Source organism: Syngnathus floridae, unplaced genomic scaffold, assembly GCF_059516105.1.
Source record: "Syngnathus floridae isolate MCC-2025c unplaced genomic scaffold, RoL_Sflo_1.0 HiC_scaffold_35, whole genome shotgun sequence".
NCBI lineage: Eukaryota > Metazoa > Chordata > Actinopteri > Syngnathiformes > Syngnathidae > Syngnathus > Syngnathus floridae.
The window spans coordinates 334,542-344,786 of record NW_028284064.1 but is presented as its reverse complement, the minus strand read 5'-3'; positions in this window follow the sequence as shown (position 1 = coordinate 344,786).

Below are 10,245 nucleotides of genomic sequence, written 5' to 3'. Positions count from 1 at the left end.
GTCCGTAGGCAGCTAGTGGCAAAATGCACCCTGTTAGAGTTGCGCTCGCTCCAACTTATTTTGCAAGAACCACACGGGAGACAAGTAAGTTCTTTTGGACACCTGCAGGTGGAGAGTCCATCCGTTGTACGAATGAAGTCTGACTCTCGGCTCCTGCACGAGCATTTTAATTAAGAGAAACAGGGTGGGTGTAAGAGTGGATTGAATAGAGGAAGCCCTTGACCTCTAGTCAAAACATAGCAAGGGGTGTTTTACGACTTTGTGTAGGAAGGGATAAGCGATAGGGATAAATAAGGGATAAATAATATTATTTATTACAGGTCGCAGTCAAAGTCAAAGCAACACAATGATACGATAAAGATAATCTGGAAAACCCTGACACACCCTGTAGTTGTCACTTTTGGAAAAGACGAGCGTCCCTCCAATCATCGCCGGTGACGTGTTTTTCAGGCTCTGGAGACAGGAGCTCATGTCAGAAATGTCATTGTGAGTCGCGTTTGTTTCTGCGCCGGAGCCGTTCGTTCCCTTTGCATCCAAAGAATCTCAAAGGCGGATTATTTGTGTCGACAGGAGAGAGATTTGCTGCTACGATACCGACGTCGAGAATCTCTGAGGAGGAACAAAGCGTGAGGTCCTGCAAGGTGAGTCTGTTTGTTTGCGGCTGCTTGGTGTTGCGCAAGATGAAATGGCCTTTTTCTCGCTATCGTTCCTCTCGTCGATTCATCGTGAGGTGTCGCTTCAGTTTGTTCAGAGAGATGTTTGCTTCCGCGCCCGCAGGTCATCGAAACATTTTACGGCTACGACGAAGACGTGTTGGTGGACTCGGACGGATCGTCCTTGTCTTTTCACACCGACAGAACCCCCGACACGGAACCCGAAGAGGTAGCCCGCCATTTCTGCCAGCGTATTGACACCAAACATTCCTCTTCAGCCTGGAATCGGACTCGTCTTTGCGTCGCGGGTGCTTTGTCGCCGGTCTGACTGATTCTGGTACTAGTGCTGTGTTGCATTGGTGTGTGCATGAAGAGGCGGAGCTTCGCTACCGCCAGCTGACGCAAGAATATCAAGCGCTGCAACGAGCCTACGCTCTGCTAGCCCAGACCAGCGAAAGGGGACTACGACGCCGAGAAGGAGATCAAGGTGGCGCCCCTTCCCGCAACCCCCGGCCGGGTCGCAGCCTCCCCGTTCTCACCCAGCCTCGGGTGTTCTCTGGTCTGAAAGGAGGAGGAGGAGCCTCCCTCCTCCTCCTTTCAGACCAGAGAAAAGCTGATGGTAGAAATGGGTCACTATCAAAGCAGAGTAGCAGATCTGGAGTCAGCGCTGAAGCAACAAGGACAGGTAAGCTCATCAATGAGCACACCTTTTTCTCAGACAAAATAGCTACATTCTTCAGTCACTCATCCGTCTGGCATTACTGGACCAACCCCCCCCGAACGTGGCTGGGAAAATGCGGAGAAAAGCAAATGTCATTTTCCAGTCAACCAAAGAATTTGTGGATGAAAATGACACAACATTCCAAAGCTGTCCACGCGTTTGTCTCTTCTAGAATGTCAAGTGGGTGGAGGAGAAGCAGCTGCTGCGTCAGAGCAATCAGCAGTTGGCCGAAAAGGTGACGGAAAGAAAGGCGCTGGGCGGAGTCGCTTGGCGTCACACCTGTCGGGAAGCCCCGCAGATGAGGTCTGACTGTCTTTTCAGGTCAGGCGGATGGAGGCGGAAGAAGCGCGTCTGAAAGAGCACATCCAGGATATCCGAGACCAAAACGAACTGCTTGAGTTCCGCATCCTGGAGCTGGAGGTGGGAAGACTCGCACAAGCGTGTTGAGGCCAGAGATGTGACGGACGGACGGACGGACGGACGGACGGACGGATGCATGCCTCTGCCTTTCAGGAGAGGGAGTGGCGCTCCCCCGTCTTGAAGTTTCTGCAAGTCCGTTTCCCAGACGGCCTCAGCCCTTTGCAGATCTACTGCGAGGCCGAGGGCGTGAGCGTACGTAAGGCGTCCCTCGCAACCCTAACCTTAACCCGAGGTCCCAGAACACCTTACATTGCTCCTTGCGCCTTTCCCCCGGACATCGTCATCAGTGATCTGATGAAGAAGCTGGACATCCTGGGCTATAACGCCGTAAGTGTATGTCGAACTCCTTATGTTCGCACTCCACGAGACTCGGCGGCTCAAATGTGACTTTTGGAAGGCTTTGCGCTGAAAGAAGCTTGTTGACGCTGTGCCTTTGGGCTCTTGCAGAATCTCACCAACGAGGAGCAGGTGGTCGTGATTCACGCCAGGACCCTTCTCACCCTAGCCGAGAAGGTAACGCGCACGTCCACGCACGCTCTCGCATTCTGCTTATGTGACAGCAGCCTTTCCTCAGTGGTTAGAATACATCAAAGTGACCAAGTCAGCACTTCAACAGAAGATGTTGGACATTGAAAGTGAGAAGGTAGACAGACACGCGACATCAGCCAAGGGGAACTCCGGCAATGTGCCCCAACAATTCTGACCTTGAGCTGTGCTAGGATATGTTCTGCAAGCAGAAGGGCTACCTGGATGAAGAGTTGGACTTCAGGAAGTGTTCCATGGACCAGGCTCATAAGGTAAGCCGCCCTCAAATCTCCCGCCGGACCACTGATGGACGAGGATTGCGGCCCAGAGGATCCTGGAGCTGGAGGCCATGTTGTACGAGGCGCTACCGCAGCGGGACTGCCCCGCCACGGACGGCGAAAAAGCCAGCCACGCTGGCGTGAATGACGTGCTGACGGCGGATCAGAGAGAAGAGCTTAGGAGCGCCGTGGACCAATGGAAGCGAGCCCTGATGTGCGAGTTGAGGGAGCGCGACGCTTGCATCCTCCAAGAGAGAATGGATCTGCTGCACAGCGCGCAACAGGTAAGGGCCCAAAGCCAGCCCGGCACTTACTTGCACGCTTACTGGCTTTTGAATGCCACTTTCCATTTGTCCGTCCTAGAGGAACAAAGAGCTGAAAGAATTCATCGAAGCTCAGAAGAGACAAATCAAACAATTGGAGGAGAAGTTTCTGTTTCTCTTTCTATTCTTCTCCTTGGCCTTCATTCTGTGGCCCTAACACCAGCTGGTGAGTGAGCTCCAGCGGCACCGCACTCGACACCTCCGATACACTGCCAGCCGGTCTCAGACGTTGGCAGACGCTCCGATGCCAACGTATACCCCCCGCCACGGTGACAGAGGCACCGCGTCACACCGGCGCTCATCCAATCAGAAGGCAGGAAAAGCAAATTCACATGCAGGGCACTTTTGAACCAGAAGAGAGCGCCACAAAAAACGGTTGTTGCCCCAAACGCGCACTAAAAAGGGTCAGAATAACAAGAGTCCCACTGGCCAGCCGGGGCCACCCGTCCAGCTGTTTCTTCAGGGGGGAAAAAAATTGGAGTCACCGGTGAGTACATTTTGCATTTAGCTCTGCTTTTCTGCTTCTGTCTTCAAGTGTGTGGCATCCTGCGATCAAAGAGTCAGCCAACCCCAAAGCGGTTGACCTCAACGTCCCACCACCATGCCTACCAGAGCAGGTGACGTGATGCTTTGGACATCCTTCCGTCTCAGATGCCCAAAAGTACTCTTTGCCACATCTGCGGCAATACGGTGTCTTTTCAAAGGTGCAAATAAATCCAGCGTGGGCGGAACACGCACGTCTTCGGTTTTTCCCGCTTTGTTTGTGTGACAGCTGTTGTGAAAATTTTATACAAATAAAGTTGTATAGTACAGGTTTGGCCAAGCCGCAACTCCCGAACCGCATGCGGCTCTTTTATGTTCATATCAACATTTGTGTGTGTGTGTGTGTGTGTGTGTGGGGGGGGGGGGGGGGGTTGTGCGTGTTGGCTTCACTTGAGTTCAATTTGGTATTTTGGTCAAAAGCGCATGTGGTGAAATTCCACAAAGTAGGATGGGCAAACACATTTCTTTAAACTATGAGTGTCAATTGGGCTCTCGAAATGGCAGGGAAAAGATGCACAGCAAAACAAAAATACGTAGATGAACACAGGACGTTTTAATCAGAGTGGGAAAGTTTCTATTTTTTGTTGAACGTGATGGCAAACCATTCTGCCTGATATGTCAGACCTCAGCGCATTTCAAAGATTCAAATCTTCAGCGCCATGCACTTCAGCTCACTCCATGCTAACATTGATCAGGCGTCGAACCCGCATCATCATGCTTAAGAGGTGGCCATGCTAACCAGTGCGCCATTATGTCAACGCATAATAACTAAGTCTACTGGTCAAAACAGCGGTTACTATATGACGTCGCTACGCCGTGGTCACGTGACGCAGACAAGACGTCAATGGACGTGGGCAGAGTTAACTTGTTTAAAAGGGAGTAGGCAGAAGAAATATTTAATTTATTTAAATCTATTTTGAGTGCACACCATTATGCCAATGCATAACAACTGTAAATCTACTAAACAAAACAGCGGTTGCTATATGACATCTGCCACGTCGTGGTCACGTGACATACGTGACGTCGATGGGCGTAACTTTCGCCGGAATTCAAATCCGCGGGGAGAGTTAACTTGTTTAAAAGAGAGTGGGCAGAAGAATTATTTAATTTATTTAAATCTATTTGGTGTGTGCGCCATTATGTCAATGCATAACAACTGTAAGTCTACTAAACAAAACAGCGGTTGCTATTTGACGTCTGCCACGTCGTGGTCACGTGACGCGGACGTGACGTCGACGCCTACTTTACATCCCACCGATCACAGGACTCCTCGGCTGCATAACCGTGCCCCCTTCCCAACCAATCGGATTTGCTATACGCGAAAACGACGCCAATGGAAAGAGCTTCCGCCCAAATTTAAATCCGTGGGCGTGGCTCGCAGCAGGAAGTAGGAAAATGGCGGCGATGTTGACAAAGACACAGCGGATGGTAACATACGACTAACAAGAGAAATATTTTTATTTTCTGCTTGCAACTGGACCGTCCAGAGCGTACACGGTAAGTACAACTCATCGTTTTTAAAAAGAAGTACTTTTGTTGCCCTGAAAAGCGAGTGAGCGTGGCGTTTGTGGGGGACGTCGAATTTCGACGATTCTTTCTGGTCAACGGTTGTAAATGATTGTGTTGATTAAAAAAGAAAACTTGATGTAACTCTACTTTTAACTGCCGTTTCAGATAGATTTGGAATTGCATCACATCCAATTTTGCCTAGAGCGTACACGGTAAGTAACACTCGTTGTGTTTAAGGAGATTTACGTTTGTAATAGCAGAAGTGTAGCCGCGTTGCGTTGTACGTGTGAATGTTGGTCCGGGCGAAATGTTAATGTTTAATTTCATTCCTTTAGGTTCCACGGTGTTTGTTGGCTGCAAGTTTTCCACTGCAAGAAGAGGCTCATATCATTGACCAGGAGCGAGCTACAATGGTGAGTAGCCATAACATTTATGTTAAACACTTCCTATTTCATGTCTAACAGTACTTGATTTAACAAATAACCATAAATAAATACAGTGTGGGCACTGAAGTTAACATATGTGATTATACTGCCTAATCTGTCACCGAGTAGATTGTTGCAAAGTAATATAAGATCCAAAGTTGTAATTCAGAATAGTTTTCAAAAGAAGGCCATTAGAATTATATACAAGTCTGATTACCCCGAACAAGCTATTAATTAAATCACAAATTCTTCAATTCAAAGATTTGGTAGATTATCAGACAAATAATGTCTAACAGTAATTGATTTAACACATCACGATAAGTAGATTGAGTGTGGGCACTCTCAAGTTAACATATGTGATTATACTGCCTAATCTGTTACAGAGTATGTTGTTGCCAAGTAATGTAGAATAGATCCAAAGTAGTAATCCAGAATAGTTTTGAAGAGGCCATTAGAATGATAAACAAATCTGATTACCTTGAACATAATAACAAGCTAAGTGTTTAATATGTCCTATGAAGTCAAAATTGGGCACCATCATGTGGTGAAATTTGGAATTGCATCACATCCAATTTTGCCTGGGAACAAACAGATTACATAAATCTTAGTTTTGAATAAGCCACTCCTTCTCAAACAAGTAAACTCTGCCCATTTTGCGCAGTAGATGTTCTGTTAATATCTAGTATTTATACAAAGTCATAATTTAAATTGCTTTCAACCTTCATTCATCGGTTCAACCAACATTACTCGCTCTTCTTACCAACTTGTATTGATTTAACTAAGCGTTTAATACTTCCTATCAGGTCTCAAATCGAGATTTGGCAAAATACAATTTCAGCAAATCCAATTTTGCCAGGGAACAAAAATAGATTAAATAAACTAAATAAGTCCTCTTCCCATTAAATAAATCAGAAAAGTCTGTCTTGTAACCAGTCCTCTTCAAACAAGTAAAGTCTGCCCATTTTGTGCCGTAGATTTTGTGTCTATGCCTAGTATTTAAACAAAATCATAATTTAAACGACTTCTTTCCTTCATTCACTTTGGAAATTTGGAATTGCAGCAAATCGAATTTTGGCAGGGAACAAAAATAGATCAATTAAACTAAATAAGTCTTCTTCCCATTAAATAAATTAAAAAAGTCTGTCTTGTAACCAGTCCTTTTCAAACAAGTAAAGTCTGCCCATTTTGTGCCGTCGATTTTGTGTTAATGCCTAGTATTTATACAAAATCATAATTTAAAGGACTTCATTCCTTCATTCACTTTGGAAATTTGGAATTGCAGCACATCAAATTTTGCCTGGGAAGAAAAGTAGATTAAATAAATTTAATAAGTCTTACTACTTCCCATTAAATAAATTAAATACGTCTTACTTGTTCCCACTCCTTTTCAAAACAGTAGTTTAAAACGAGGGCCCTTCACTCAATCTTTAACCTCAACCCCGCACGTTGTGTTGTATCTGTGAATGTTGGTTGTGGCCAAATGATAGTTTTCTTTCATTCGTTTAGGTTCCAAGAAAACTTGATGTAACTCTACTTTTAACTGCCGTTTCAGATAAGCGGGTATTACGTCGCAGTCAAATGCCGCGGATATGACGTAATTGCCCGAACCTCCGCCAAAATTCAAATCTGTTGGCGCGATGGCCGTGAGCCACTGAGCAGCGACGATTATCAACAGAAATATCTTTATTTTCTGCTTGCAACTGGACCGTCTAGAGCGTACACGGTAAGTAACACTCATTGTGTTTAAGGAGATTTACGTTTGTAATAGCAGAAGTGTAGCCGCGTTGCGTTGTACGTGTGAAAATTGGTCGAGGCGAAATGTTAATGTTTAATTTCATTCCTTTAGGTTCCACGGTGTTTGTTGGCTGCAAGTTTTCCACTGCAAGAAGAGGCTCGTATCATTGACCAGGAGCGAGCTACAATGGTGAGTAGCCATAACATTTATGTTAAACACTTCCTATTTCATGTCTAACAGTACTTGATTTAACAAATAACCATAAATAAATACAGTGTGGGCACTGAAGTTAACATATGTGATTATACTGCCTAATCTGTCACGGAGTAGATTGTTGCAAAGTAATATAAGATCCAAAGTTGTAATTCAGAATAGTTTTCAAAAGAAGGCCATTAGAATTATATACAAGTCTGATTACCCTTAACATAACAACAAGCTATTAATTAAATCACAAATTCTTCAATTCAAAGATTTGGTAGATTATCAGACAAATAATGTCTAACAGTAATTGATTTAACACATCACGATAAGTAGATTGAGTGTGGGCACTCTCAAGTTAACAGATATGATTATACTGCCTAATCTGTTAGAGTATGTTGTTGCCAAGTAATGTAGAATAGATCCAAAGTAGTAATCCAGAATAGTTTTGAAGAGGCCATTAGAATAATAAACAAATCTGATTACCTTGAACATAATAACAAGCTAAGTGTTTAATATGTCCTATGAAGTCAAAATTGGGCACCATCATGTGGTGAAATTTGGAATTGCATCACATCCAATTTTGCCTGGGAACAAACAGATTAAATAAATCTTAGTTTTGAATAAGCCACTCCTTCTCAAACAAGTAAACTCTGCCCATTTCGCGCAGTAGATGTTCTGTTAATATCTAGTATTTATACAAAGTCATAATTTAAATTGCTTTCAACCTTCATTCATCGGTTCAACCAACATTACTCGCTCTTATTACCAACTTGTATTGATTTAACGAAGCGTTTAATACTTCCTATCAGGTCTCAAGGCAAGATTTGGCAAAATACAATTTCAGCAAATCCAATTTTGCCAGGGAACAAAAATAGATTAAATAAACTAAATAAGTCTTCTTCCCATTAAATAAATCAGAAAAGTCTGTCTTGTAACCAGTCCTCTTCAAACAAGTAAAGTCTGCCCATTTTGTGCCGTAGATTTTGTGTCTATGCCTAGTATTTAAACAAAATCATAATTTAAACGACTTCTTTCCTTCATTCACTTTGGAAATTTGGAATTGCAGCAAATCGAATTTTGCCAGGGAACAAAAATAGATCAATTAAACTAAATAAGTCTTCTTCCCATTAAATAAATTAAAAAAGTCTGTCTTGTAACCAGTCCTTTTCAAACAAGTAAAGTCTGCCCATTTTGTGCCGTCGATTTTGTGTTAATGCCTAGTATTTATACAAAATCATAATTTAAAGGACTTCATTCCTTCATTCACTTTGGAAATTTGGAATTGCAGCACATCAAATTTTGCCTGGGAAGAAAAGTAGATTAAATAAATTTAATAAGTCTTACTACTTCCCATTAAATAAATTAAATACGTCTTACTTGTTCCCACTCCTTTACAAAAAAGTAGTTTAAAACGAGGTCCCTTCACTCAACCTTTAACCCTATTTATTCACCTTCTAGGCTAAGTGTTAAAGGCTAAGTGTTAAAGGCTAAGTGTTAAAGGCTAAGTGTTAGAGGCTAAGTGCCAGAGGCTAGGCGCCAGAGGCGAGTTTTTGTGGGCTGAAGTTTTAGTGGGGTTAGTGTGAATACAATCCAAAAGAATACAACAGAATACAATACAATAGAATATAATACATAGATTAAATTCAATAGCTCTTACTACTTCCCATTAAATAAATTAAATACGTCTTACTTGTTCCCAATCCTTTTCAAAAAAGTAGTTTAAAACGAGGGCCCTTCACTCAACCTTTAACCTCAACCCCGCACGTCACATTGTGTTGTATCTGTGAATGTTGGTTGTGGCCAAATGATAGTTTTCTTTCATTCGTTTAGGTTCCACGGTGTTTGTTGGCTATGTTTTCCACTGTCAGAAGGATGAAAATACAAAGTACAACGCTTGGACGTGGGCGAAGACGTCACCGGTGAGTCCTTCCTTCCTATTTATTTACCTTCTAGATGCTAGAGGCTAAGTGTTAGAGGCTAAGTGTTAAACACAATACGAACAACACAACGATACTGCACTGAACAACACGATACCGCACTGAGAAACACGATACCGCACTGAACAACACGATACCGCACTGAACAACACCATGCCGCACTGAACACCATGCCACACTGAACAACACCATCCCGCACTGAACAACACCATGCCGCACTAAACAACACCATGCCGCACTGAACAACACCATGCCTCACTGAACGACACCATGCCGGACTGAAAGACACCATGCCGCACTGAACGACACCATGCCGCACTGAAAGACACCATCCCGCACTGAACACCATGCCGCACTGAACAACACCATCCTGCACTGAACAACACCATCCCGCACTGAACAACACCATGCCGCACTGAACAACATTATGCCGCACTGAACATTATGCCGCACTGAACAACACCATGCCGCACTGAACAACACCATGCCGCACTGAACAACATTATGCCGCACTGAACAACACCATGCCGCACTGAACAACACCATGCCGCACTGAACAACACCATGCCGCACTGAACAACATTATGCCGCACTGAACAACACCATGCCGCACTGAACAACACCATCCTGCACTGAACAACACCATTCCGCATTGAACACCATGCCGCACTGAACAACACCATCCCGCACTGAACAACACCATCCCGCACTGAACAACACCATGCCGCACTGAACAACATTATGCCGCACTGAACAACATTATGCCGCACTGAACAACACCATGCCGCACTGAACAACACCATGCCGCACTGAACAACACCATGCCGCACTGAACAACATTATAACGCACTGAACAACACCATCCCGCACTGAACAACACCATGCCGCACTAAACAACATTATGCCGCACTGAACAACATTATGCCGAAATGAACAACACCATGCCGCACTGAACAACACCATGCCGCACTGAAC